Consider the following 12,567-nt stretch of genomic DNA (forward strand, 5'->3'; position numbering starts at 1 on the left):
CATAGGCTACATTTGGTGGCCGTAGGCCATTTTGCCCATTTCGGAGTCCGGTTCCCGGTTTTCGGAGCCGTCAGGCCGTGTGCCTCGGTTCGGGACCGCCTAGCCACCTCCGTTTGCTCTAATTTTTGGCATACTTCCTATTTGCTCCCTTTTGAGGGACACTGGAGGCTAAGAAACCCACTTCGAGGTCGAATACCATTTTCGGTGCTTAACAGCCCATTTTCGGGACCCCGAACTGCGTGTTTTCGCCCCGGAACGTTCGTTTTGCAACGGTTTTCGTTCATTTTTGGCAGGTACCTCTGTTTTATCACAAGGAAGGTCACTGAAGGGTGGGAGGCCAGCAATTGTTGCAGCAACCAGTTATCTCTCTTCCGGAGCCTCCCGGCGCCCGTTTTTCGCACTTCCGGGCTAATGTTGAATACCTTGGAGCTAGTGTTGCCAACTTTCAACCACATATCTGTGATCTACACATCTGAGAGGCCCCTAAAAGTTCATGGCCGGCCATTAAGGTCACCTGACCCTTTTGACCCCTTTCTTCCGGGCTAATGTTGAACCCCTTGGACCTTTTTTCTTGAACTTTGAACCACATATCTGTGATGTACACATATGAGAGGCCACTAAAAGTTCATGGCCGGCCAGTAAGTCAACTTGACCCTTTTGACCCCCTCTTTCCGAGCCATTGTTGAACCCTTTGGGCCCACTTTCTTGGAATTTCAACTACATGGTTGTGTTGTACACACATAGGACTACCTCCCCAGTAGCTTGCCGGCCAGAAAATAACATTGACCCTTTTGACCCCTAGCCGGCCGGCTAGGGGGTGTGGCCGGCCGGCCACCTCCAGCAAAAGTGTGAGGCCGGCCTGCTTCCTTGCACTGTGCCCTTTCCAGCTGTGGGGCAATATCCCTCAGATATTTTCTGTATCCGGGGGATATTTTGTGGGGGAGTTTTGCCCTCCTTCTCCCCCACCTTTACACCCCATTTTTGATCCTTATAACCAGCTGGTGGCCTTCTTTGTAAGGGTTAGAAAAATTATTCTTCAAAGCTCCATAGCCAACTCCATCTTCTTCCCTCTCAATTCTTCAAAAAACCCTAAATCCCTAACCTTCATTCCTTCTACACCACCAAGCTCTACCACCACCACCTCACCTCCAGCAGCAAGGAAGGTTTCTAGAAGGAAAAAGAAGCTGCAAATCCATCCAAGAAGCAACAAAAGCTTGAATCTTCAAGGGTAAGTTACACTTTTAACCTTTTGACCCTTTTTCTTGATCTATTTCTAAGCCCCACTTCTTTTTGGTTTCAAGCTCCGGCCCTAACTGAAAAGGGCCATATTTTGAGCTCATATTCACTTCTCATTAAGGGCTCAACCTTGTTTGAGCCCTCCATAATATACTTGCTTCATTGATCATCTTGTATGTCATGATTTTGCATGCTATCTTTGGCCCATGAGCAATCTGTTTTTGAGCATGTTATAAACTGATATAAGGCTTATTTTGAGCCTCTCTTCAACATTGGAGAAGGGCTCAACATTGTTTGGTGTTTCCATATGTCACTTGTAGTTATATCCCCTATTTGGCCCCATTTTTGCATAAATTGATAGCCCTCTTTGCTTCTGTTTTTGGACCTTGGTCCGAACTGAAAGTGGTCTTATTGTGGCCTATACTTCATTTTTCATTCACACTTTTTTTCTGTTTGGTGATTATTTTATATACTTCATGTTATAGCGCCTTTTGAGCCTTGTTTTGGCATCACATTTTTAGCATGTTTGTATACTGATTTGAGGTCTGCCATATACTGTAAATGTTCATATTTTTGGTCCATCTTCAGTGTTGTAGAAGGAAATTTTTCAGTTTGAGTTTTGCTTATACCACTTGCTTCATTACCTCTCTTTTGGCCCCTATTCTTGCATGCTATTTTTCCCCTACCTATACTTGCTGTTTGGCCATGTTTATAACTGTGAAAGTGCATATTTTGGGACTGTCTAGCTTCTGTCTTTGCATTGCATGTCCATATTGTGCATGTTTGGCATGGCTATAGGCCATTTCGGATGCCTAATGTCGCATTTCGGGACATTTCCCTGCATTTCATGTCATTTCGCTTCATTTCGGGACTATTTTCCCCCATATTTTAGTGCTGAAATTCCATTAGTATGCTTGCATATCACTTTTGCCATATTTCATCACATTTTAGCATTGTCTCGGTTTGCGTGCCAGTGTGCACGCATTTCGAGGCACTTCATTTTTATCTGACGGCATCCGATGTGAGTGTGGCTGAGGCTCTCTCATGTTGGTATAAGCCCATTTGTCATTTTCATGTCATTTTCATATCATTTTGTCATCGCCTCGGTTTGCGTGCCAGTGTGCACGCATTTCGAGGCACTTCATTTTCTGCCATCGGCATCTTATGTGAGTGTGGCTGAGGCTCTCTCATGTTAGTATAAGTCCATGTTGCATTTTTCATGACATTCGCATCGCTTTCGCATTGCCTCGGTTTGCGTGCCCGTGTGCACGCATTTCGAGGCACTTCATTTTTATCCGACGGCATCCGATGTGAGTGTGGCTGAGGCTCTCTCATTTTGGTATAAGCCCATTTGTCATTTTCATGTCATTTTCATATCATTCTGTCATCGCCTCGGTTTGCGTGCCCGTGTGCACGCATTTCGAGGCACTTCATTTTCTGCCATCGGCATCTTATGTGAGTGTGGCTGAGGCTCTCTCATGTTAGTATAAGTCCATGTTGCATTTTTCATGACATTCGCATTGCTTTCGCATTGCCTCGGTTTGCGTGCCCGTGTGCACGCATTTCGAGGCACTTCATTTTCTGCCAACGGCATCCGATGTGAGTGTGGCTGAGGCTCTCTCATGTTGGTATAAGCCCATTTGTCATTTTCATGTCATTTTCATATCATTCTGTCATCGCCTCGGTTTGCGTGCCAGTGTGCACGCATTTCGAGGCACTTCATTTTCTGCCATCGGCATCTTATGTGAGTGTGGCTCAGGCTCTCTCATGTTAGTATAAGTCCATGTTGCATTTTTCATGACATTCGCATCGCTTTCGCATTGCCTCGGTTTGCGTGCCCGTGTGCACGCATTTCGAGGCACTTCATTTTCTGCCAACGGCATCCGATGTGAGTGTGGCTGAGGCTCTCTCATGTTGGTATAAGCCCATTTGTCATTTTCATGTCATTTTCATATCATTCTGTCATCGCCTCGATTTGCGTGCCCGTGTGCACGCATTTCGAGGCACTTCATTTTCTGCCATCGGCATCTTATGTGAGTGTGGCTGAGGCTCTCTCATGTTAGTATAAGTCCATGTTGCATTTTTCATGACATTCGCATCGCTTTCGCATTGCCTCGGTTTGGGTGCCCGTGTGCACGCATTTCGAGGCACTTCATTTTCTGCCACCGGCATCCGATGTGAGTGTGGCTGAGGCTCTCTCATGTTGGTATAAGCCCATTTGTCATTTTCATGTCATTTTCATATCATTCTGTCATCGCCTCGGTTTGCGTGCCTGTGTGCACGCATTTCGAGGCACTTCATTTTCTGCCATCGGCATCTTATGTGAGTGTGGCTGAGGCTCTCTCATGTTAGTATAAGTCCATGTTGCATTTTTCATGACATTCGCATCGCTTTCGCATTGCCTCGGTTTGCGTACCCGTGTGCACGCATTTCGAGGCACTTCATTTTCTGCCACCGGCATCCGATGTGAGTGTGGCTGAGGCTCTCTCATGTTGGTATAAGCCCATTTGTCATTTTCATATCATTGCCTCGGTTTGCGTGCCCGCGTGCACGTACTTCGAGACACATATCATTGCCTCGGTTTGCGTGCCCGCGTGCACGTACTTCGAGACACATATCATTGCCTCGGTTTGCGTGCCCGCGTGCATGTACTTCGAGACACATATCATCGCCTCGGTTTGCGTGCCCGCGTACACGTACTTCGAGACACATATCATTGCCTCGGTTTGCGTGCCCGTGTTCACGCACTCCGAGGCATTTCATTTTCATAGCATTCTGCATTTTCTCGGTTTGCGTGCCTGCGTGCACGCATTTCGAGGCATCTCATTTCATAGCATTGTGTACGTTAGGATTGTATCTTAGTTGAATTTCATGCATATCATGCATATTGCATCGTGTCCGGAATAGGAGTTAGCCCGAGCACGGGAAACGAGGTACATTTCGTACTCCGAGTGATGGAATGTGTCTCAATTCCCCAGTCACCGACACTCCGGATTACCCATGATGGAGTTAGGTTTTAGCTGTAGTTTCATGTGCATTCATCCTATATTGAGTTGTGCATTTTGACTCCTCGACCATCATGCCTCGGTATGCGTGATTGGTGGCACGAGGATCGAGACATGCATATATTTGTGCAAATACATTGCTATGCCCCTTTTCTGCTCTCTGTTGCAGCAAAACCAGGAATCAGCAACTTTCCGGGACTTGGCACGCTTTTCAAGAATAACAGGTGTAAACAGAGGCTAATTGGGGCATTCCGGTGGATTTCCGCGCAAGACAGTCCGGACATGCATCATCCACCAGAAGCAAGGCAGTCCCTGGCTTGCACGCCAGTTTATTTGCTTTCTAGTTAATTCATTAATTAATTAGAATTCTGTAATATTTTGGATTGTAATATTCTTTTATTTTGGGGACTGTAATATTTGGACTGTATTACTTATTCGGACCCTCCGAGTGAGGGCACAACTGTAATAAGTGTGGGTGAGTGTGATGTATGTCTTCCAACCCCACGTCTTTCTCCCTTTTATTTATCCGCTTTTGATGGTTAGATTAGGGCATATTTCAATTAGCATACAGTATGACAGCATGTTTGCATCATTCATCTGTATTGCATGCATCGGGCTCGGCGCATCATACTAACTGTATTGTACTTTCAATTCCAAGTTGAATACATGTTAGTTGTAGCATTTCATATGCCATCTTAGAATAGCCGAGCCTACTATAGTTGCATTTTGCATGTGTTGCATTAAGCATTTTTGTATATTTAGGATCATGCATGATTTCTAATGTAATTTCTGTTTTTGGCTTGGAGTACTCGGTAAGCTTTATGCTTTAGCATCCTTACATGCGTGTGAATGAATGCCATGATAGCATGCTTACCATGAGGCTATGTGCTTATCTGATATATCTGCCTGAATGCCTGTGGGTGAAGGTTGGGTTATCTAAATTGGAATGAATCATCAAAATGTTTCAAGCCTACCTGCGGGTAGCAAACCATTTTCAAAAACAAACATGAAATGTTTTGTTCCAATTCGGGCGACCCGGTCTATACTTATATGTTGTGAGCATCACATAGTAACCTAGGCTAATAACCGGAATAAGAACTCACAATGTTTTCAAAAATTGATATCATGGTTAGTAGAGGCCGATCTATGACCGGGCGAGCGGGGGTGCTCACGAAGTGACCTTCCCCAATCGTACCCAAGTTCCCGAGCCGAGGCAACTTTGGTGATGACGGACACGTGGCCTTTTGGCACCGAGTCAGGGTTTCCTAAATTTCCCAAAATAAAATATTTAGGTGGCGACTCTGTATCTGGCAAAGCAGTCCATGTTTGGCACTTCTTTCAAAAATCAGTTTTCCTAAAACGATTTGCCGGATTTGGACTCTTTGGTTCAGATTTAGAACCGTGACTGCGAAAGTCGAGTCCGAGCTGTAGCGAGGTCCCCCGCGGGCTTGTTACAGTTATGCTCCTTTGATAGGCTATAAGAGGGGTTATTCTACACATGCAATAGACATACCCAAGGTGACAAAACCAACTCTGGACAGAGCCTAGGCAGGCCCTAAAAGTCACTAAAAAAGGCCTAAAATAAGCCTTGGAGTTGTGCAAATGAAGGCCCCTTTGATAGGCCAAAATGCAAGCAAACGAGATCAAAAAGAGAGAGGGTCACCTCTCTCTGATTTAGGACCTCAAAACCACATGCTAACCACTAAAAATCCGCTGGATTTCAGTGGCTAAAAGGCTAAGCAAGGACTAGCTCAAAGGCCCTATGGCATAGCACAAAACAAGGCCAAATGAGGCATGCAAAAGGATAGAAGACCCTCAACACCAAATGGGCCTTAAACAAACATCAAAAGGACCTCAAAACAAGACTTTTTTCAGTTGACAACAAAGCTCAAATATGCATGCAAATAAGGTAAGAGATGGATCAAAATAAAGCTTAAAAGAGGGAAAAAGTGTGTTACCCTTGAAGCTCAGCAAGACAGCAACTTCTGGACCCAAAACCCAACTCCTTAACCTTTGAAAATGGCCTCCAAGAAGCTCCAAGCATTGGTGGAAGGGTTAGGCTATGAAGTGGTGTGCAAAGGTGCAAGAACAATACACTTTGGAGCTCAAAATAGTGAGATATAGAGAGGGATATATTCTTTTTGCCTTAACCAAAATCTGAACCCTCACAAAGGAGGGGGAGGTCCTCCTTTATAGCCAAAAGGGACCAAAGCTTCTCAAAGAAGCTAAAAACCAAGGTTGAAGATCCTCCATACACGTGTATAGAGGATCCAGTCTGTGCCTTCCAGCTGGCACAACTGGCAACAACTCACAGAGACAAAACTGGGAGAGGCAGGCCGACCAGTTCAGGTGGTCGATCGACCACTTCCCCTGGTCGGCTGACCAGTTTAAAAGGTTCAACTCAATGAAACGTGGTCGGCAGCCCCATTTGATGGTCTCCACATTGAATGCAAGCTAGTGGTATGGTAGGAGACCAGTAAATGTGGCTCAAAGACCAAGGAGACCAGCTTCTTGACAAGAAAATCGGCTGGCAGGAGAAAAGTGGTCTCCAAGGAGAAAAGTTGGTCTCCCACCCTTGTACCACCTCCCAAACAATGAAAACAAGGTCCATGCCAAAAATGAACCAAGGCGGATGCAAAACGAGGGTTCGAGGGTCAAAACGCGCAGCTGGGTGCCTCAAAAACAGGCTGTTAAGCATCGGATGTGGCGTGCGACCACAATGGTGGTCTCCCGGGCCACAGTGTCCCTTTAGAGAGAGGAAGCAAGGTGTGTGCCAAAAATCGTGCCAAACGGAGAAAGTTAAGCGGTCCCGAACCGAGGTGCACGGCCGACGGCTCCGAAAATCAGAAACTGGTCTCCAAATAGGAAAAGTGGCCTACGACCACGAAAAGTAGCCTACAGCCACTGAGAGATGGTCTACGAGACCTCTCCCTCCCTTCAGGAAGAGAAAACAAGACCTGATTCGCAAATCGAGGGAAAGCACAAAAGGGTCCCGAGGTCCGGGGGTAAGGCTTTCAGCCGAAACTCCGAAACCTCAGAACGAGCACAACATGCACCATCACCGAGCGCTCAATCGATGACGTCTGAGTCTTAAGGTCTGTCAAAAATGGGGTGTCTATAGTTGCCCCTCTTTGACAGAACTCGAAAGTCATACATGACGGGAGTGAATGTCAAAGCCCAGAGACGATCCATTTTTGACAAGGTCGAAGACTTAGAAAAACAGGCGAGATAAGCAAGAGATGTGCCCGCAGGCGGGGGCAAAATGCAAAACGATATGCACAAAGCCGAACATAACTCATGATTTATGCAAAGCGAGCTGTAATGAAGCAAATGTTCACAATAAATGCAACAGTTTTAAGCAAGAATGCCATGCAAATCGAACTACATTTCATGCAGTAAGAACCATGCAAAGAAAGCTGTAATGAAACAAATATTCACAATAAATGCGACAGTTTTAAGCAAGAAGGCAAATCAAACTACATTTCATGCAGTTATGATGTTGGAGAATTGTACAACTCTCGTTACGTCTCACACGGAGAATACAATACCGTCCGGCTCGTCCGGTCGCACCAGCTTCAAATGAACCGTACATACAATATCGCGCCTGCAAAAGAGAGAAACTTAACAAGCACAACATAGTTAGCAACATATGTTCAATGCTATATCAAACGCGGACAGACATGATACCGATGGAAAGGTGCATCGCAATGCAAGAGAAACGTGCGTGACGACGCAAGTTAAGTATGGATGTATGACAATGCCAATGAAATGTGCACAACAATGCAAGCGATGTGCATAACAATGCAGGATAAGTGTAACTTCAACAACAGGTTTGAAACAAAACGCTGAGTAAAGAAATGCAAGCTTTGAAGAGAGCATCTCAAATGCGACCTCCGATTTACCTCTCGGAGGAATCGCAACATATTCAAAAAGGATACACCTTGCTCTTGGTGAGTAACGACGAGCCATGCATCGAAGACTTGATTTGAAGTTCCCGCGGAGGCATTTCGCACCGGAAAGTGCACTTTCCTTGTACTTTCTCGAGAGCCGGGGACTCCGATCACCACCAAAATTTGCAAGGAGAACAAAGAGATCTTGGAGACCACCCAGGAGGGCCACCGACCACCTAGAGAGGCCATCAACCAGTGTTTGTTCAAGGGGTGGTCGGCCAGCCGTAAAATCTGGTCGGCCGACCACTTTGCTAAATCCGGGGCAGTTATGTCTTTTCATGCTTGGATCTTTAAGTACACACATCCCAAAAACTGTTGCTCACAACTCCAAGTCCGATATCAATCCCTCTTCCTTCCTAGACCATTTTCTCCCTCAGATTTGCGCTTTATACACGTTTTCCAACGCCCCACGCAAAGTTATTTCGCGAAAACTTTCAGTTCTCTTCACTTTGAACCGGTTAAAATTTGATTTCGGAGCTTCTTTCTCCATTTTCACCGCTTGAGGTAAGTTTGTCTCGAAATTTGAAACATTTTCTCAAGAGTTGACTTTTGTTGACTTTTTCATTTCCCGAGAGTTGACTTTTGTTGGCTTTTTCCAATTTTGGCTCATTTTGCTCATTTTTGCTCATTTTTTGCAGATTTCTTCAAATGGCGGGTCATTTTCATCATGGTGGAGGTCCTCCAGGTGCCGGGGATGAGCCAGACATCATGTCCTTGCCTCCGAGAGTTCGGCCTTTCGATCCTGAGAGGTATCATCCTCAGGAGCACGTCCTACCTCCCGCCACTTTCTACCATTTTACTGATTTTGATCGACGAGCACCCGCAGATCTACTGCTACGGGAGCCGGAGTCTCACCTCTCTCACCAGACACGAGAGGTACGTACTTCATTTTTACATTCTCTGCAATGTATTCTGCATTTCTTGCGCATTTCCTATTTTCGTTATATATGTTCATCTGCTCATTTTGAACACATTCACACACCATCCGGTCCACCTGGCATGCGGCTCATGTATAACCAGACTTTGCTCATTTTAGCACACAGCTCATAACACAAAATTCTGTTGAATTGGCACACAGCTTGTTCTAAACACTCAGTCTATAACACAGCATTCTGTTTACATTTTGAACACACAGCTCAAGCACTTGAATTTCTGAACACACAGCTCATGCTTTTGGTTGTGAACACGCAGACCATATTTTTTAAATCTGAACTCGCAGCTCAAACTTTTTGTCGTGAACACGCAGCCCACATTTTTGAAATCTGAACATGCAGCTCAAACTTTTTGTCATGAACACGCAGCCCAAACTCTTGTCGTGAACACGCAGCCCACAGTTTTTGAAAGTTGAACACGCAGCCCAAACTCTTGATGTTGAACACACAGCCCACAGTTTTTGAAAGTTGAATACACAGCCCAAACTCTTGATAGTGAACACACAGCCCACAGTTTTTGAAAGTTGAACACGCAGTCCAAACTCTTGATGGTGAACACACAGCCCACAGTTTTTGAAAGTTGAACACGCAGCCCAAACTCTTGATAGTGAACACACAGCCCACAGTTTTTGAAAGTTGAACACACAGCCCAAACTTTTTGTAATCTGAACACACAGCTCATACTGAACACATAGTCCGTTTACTTCATTTGCCCGCAGCTCATACTGAACACACAGTTCATTTACTTCATTTGCCCGCAACTCATACTGAACACACAGTTCATTTACTTCATTTGCCCACAGCTCATACTGAACACACATTTCATTTACTTCATTTCTGAACACACAGCTCATACTGAACACAGTCCATTTACTTCATTTCATTTGCAAACTAAATACATCTGTTAATTCTGAATGCAGGTATTTTCTCGTTCTGCAAGAGGCTATGGCTCAATTATTGCTAGGGAGTGGTATGCAGAGCTCCCAGAGACCGTTCGTCATATGGTTGACGAGGTAGGGTTTGGACCCTTATGTGCGGGGCTATCACGTTACCCGACGAGCAGGACCTTGATGGGGGCACTTGTGGAGAGATGGTGGGACACCACTAACTCGTTCCACTTTTCAGCTACCAGGGATATGACGATGACCCCGTTTGACTTTACCATGCTGACTGGCCTTGATGTGGCCGACCGACAGGTTCCCTACGACGCAGACATGGGCAAGTGGGAGGCGGCTTGGATTCATCTGCTGGGAGCCCGCCCAGCGATTGACAGATCTTCGAGTAGAGTCAGGTACACCTGGTTTCCCGTGCAGTACAGGGGGACTATGCCCGAGACTCTCGAGGAGATAGAGCAGTACGCTCGAGGGTTTTTGATGTTCCTCCTTGGGACCACTTTGTTCTCCGACAGGGGAAACACAGTTGGACTGTATCTGCTCAGTGCTTTAGTGGACCTATCACAGGTCAGCCAGTATGACTGGGGTGGCACCGGCCTCGCTACCCTTTACTGTTACATGAGTGCGACCTCCCGCGGGCGGGGGAACATAGTTGGTGGCTACTGGAGAGCCTGGGAGGTACTTTCTGCCCTCTTGATTTATATTCCTGTTTTTCATTAGTTGTACACTGCACACGGCACACCTTACATTCGGTATTCTACATTCTGCACTCAGCATTCTGTATTCTCCATTCTGTATTCATATTATGCATTCAGCGTTCTGTATTCTCTGTACATTCTGTATTTTGATGGCTATTGCCCTGTTTCCCATAGCTATGGGTTTACGCATACTTTCCGACGCTAGCCCCAGAGCTCGAGGTGGAGGTGCCTCTTGTGATTCCTTACTCTCATGTATTTGAGGGCCGGTACCGGCTGAGGGCTTGGGAGACTCTGCCCTGCCTGCGGCAGTTCTTTGATACGGTGCGGGTGACCGAGGTAATTCAGAACTCTCAGTTCTTCATGTTTTCAACTTTGATTCATCTTGCATATTTACGATATCTAATCAGTTTGTGCATTTGTTATCTGCAGATCACTTGGCTGCCCTGGGCATCCTTGTCAGGAGATGCCCGGTTCCGATTCCCTAGGGGGTGGGCCTCTTCTCTATACAGGACTTTATTTGAGGGGCCGGTTGGCAGGGCCAGGTTTCTAGGGGATCGCTTGATGCGTCAGACGATGGGCGTCCCTGATCAGAGTATCCCCTCAGCACCTCCAGAGGACATGTGGTCCACTGAGAGACTCACTCCCGAGGAGGTCGACGTCGCTATGTTGGGTACTGATGCGATTCTGCACACGGAGGAGGGGGAGTACGCGACTTACCGCCATACGTACCTGATGCCCCCACTGACAGGTATCCGTACTCCTGCGAGGAGGGCTGCTGGTGCATCATCGTCAGCTTGAGCCCCGGCTGCAGATGCTCCTTCGACTAGCAGGGCTGGCACATCGAGGAGTAGGGCTAGACAGATTCCCCCAAGTTATCAGCACGCTGGGTGGCCAGATCTTCCGACCGAGTTGACAGGATGGCGATACGGGACATCTTACCCGATTCCATTGGAGCTGCCAGTGCCCGATCATCGATACGTTAGAGACCTTGACTCGCCACCAATATGCTTTACAGTTTTTGATTTATCACTCAGATATTTGGACATTCATCCATTCACTGATAACTTGCACTTGCATCTGCAACCTCTCATCGAGTATTGTAAGGGGCTACTCAGAGTGGTGTCCTCACTCGAGGGCATGGTCCTGCGGAGAGAGACGCAGCTGTTCATCGCCGGTGTTTCGGTACTTTTCAATTTTCTTGCATTTATCATACTTCTGATGACATGCTAAATTTGACCATTTCACTGCATTGGTTAACTGTATGTGTAGAGCACATCTGACACACACCACATTCATACATCGTATCTGCATACACCCACTCTATGTAGCTTTCTTGTCTCTGTATCTGGTATACATATTGGCTAATGTATTCAAATTGTCTTCTTTTTCAGATGCCACCGCTGCAGGCTGGGCCATCCCGGCCTTCTCGAGGAGCTGGGAGAGGGGATTCGACTCGCAGCCGAGGCAGGCGTAGAGCACCTATCAGAGATGATCTGGAGTCCAGCGAGGAGGAAGAGTCTACACATCCTCAGTCAGGGACATCTACAGGCAGAGAGGATGACTCTGGATCCGGTTCTGAGGGCGGAGGTGATGCCGAGGAAGATTCCGAGGGCGACGACTCCAATTCAGATGGTGATGGTGCAGAGGTTGCTCAGCTGAATAAGACGAAGAGGGCCTCTCAGTCTTGCGCTTGATAGCACTGATGTAAATGTTCCTACTTTGTTTTCTTTTATTACTAGTAGTTGTAGCACATCAACTTTTAGGCAGTTTTATTTTCTTTAAAACTTGTACTCTGTTGTAAGATGTTGTAAAAAAAGAAGCTATGATGGAATGAAACAGCTTTTTGTTCGAAA

The sequence above is a fragment of the Camellia sinensis genome, chromosome 1, assembly GCF_055761805.1.
Source record: "Camellia sinensis isolate YWXY chromosome 1, ASM5576180v1, whole genome shotgun sequence".
Classification (NCBI taxonomy): domain Eukaryota; kingdom Viridiplantae; phylum Streptophyta; class Magnoliopsida; order Ericales; family Theaceae; genus Camellia; species Camellia sinensis.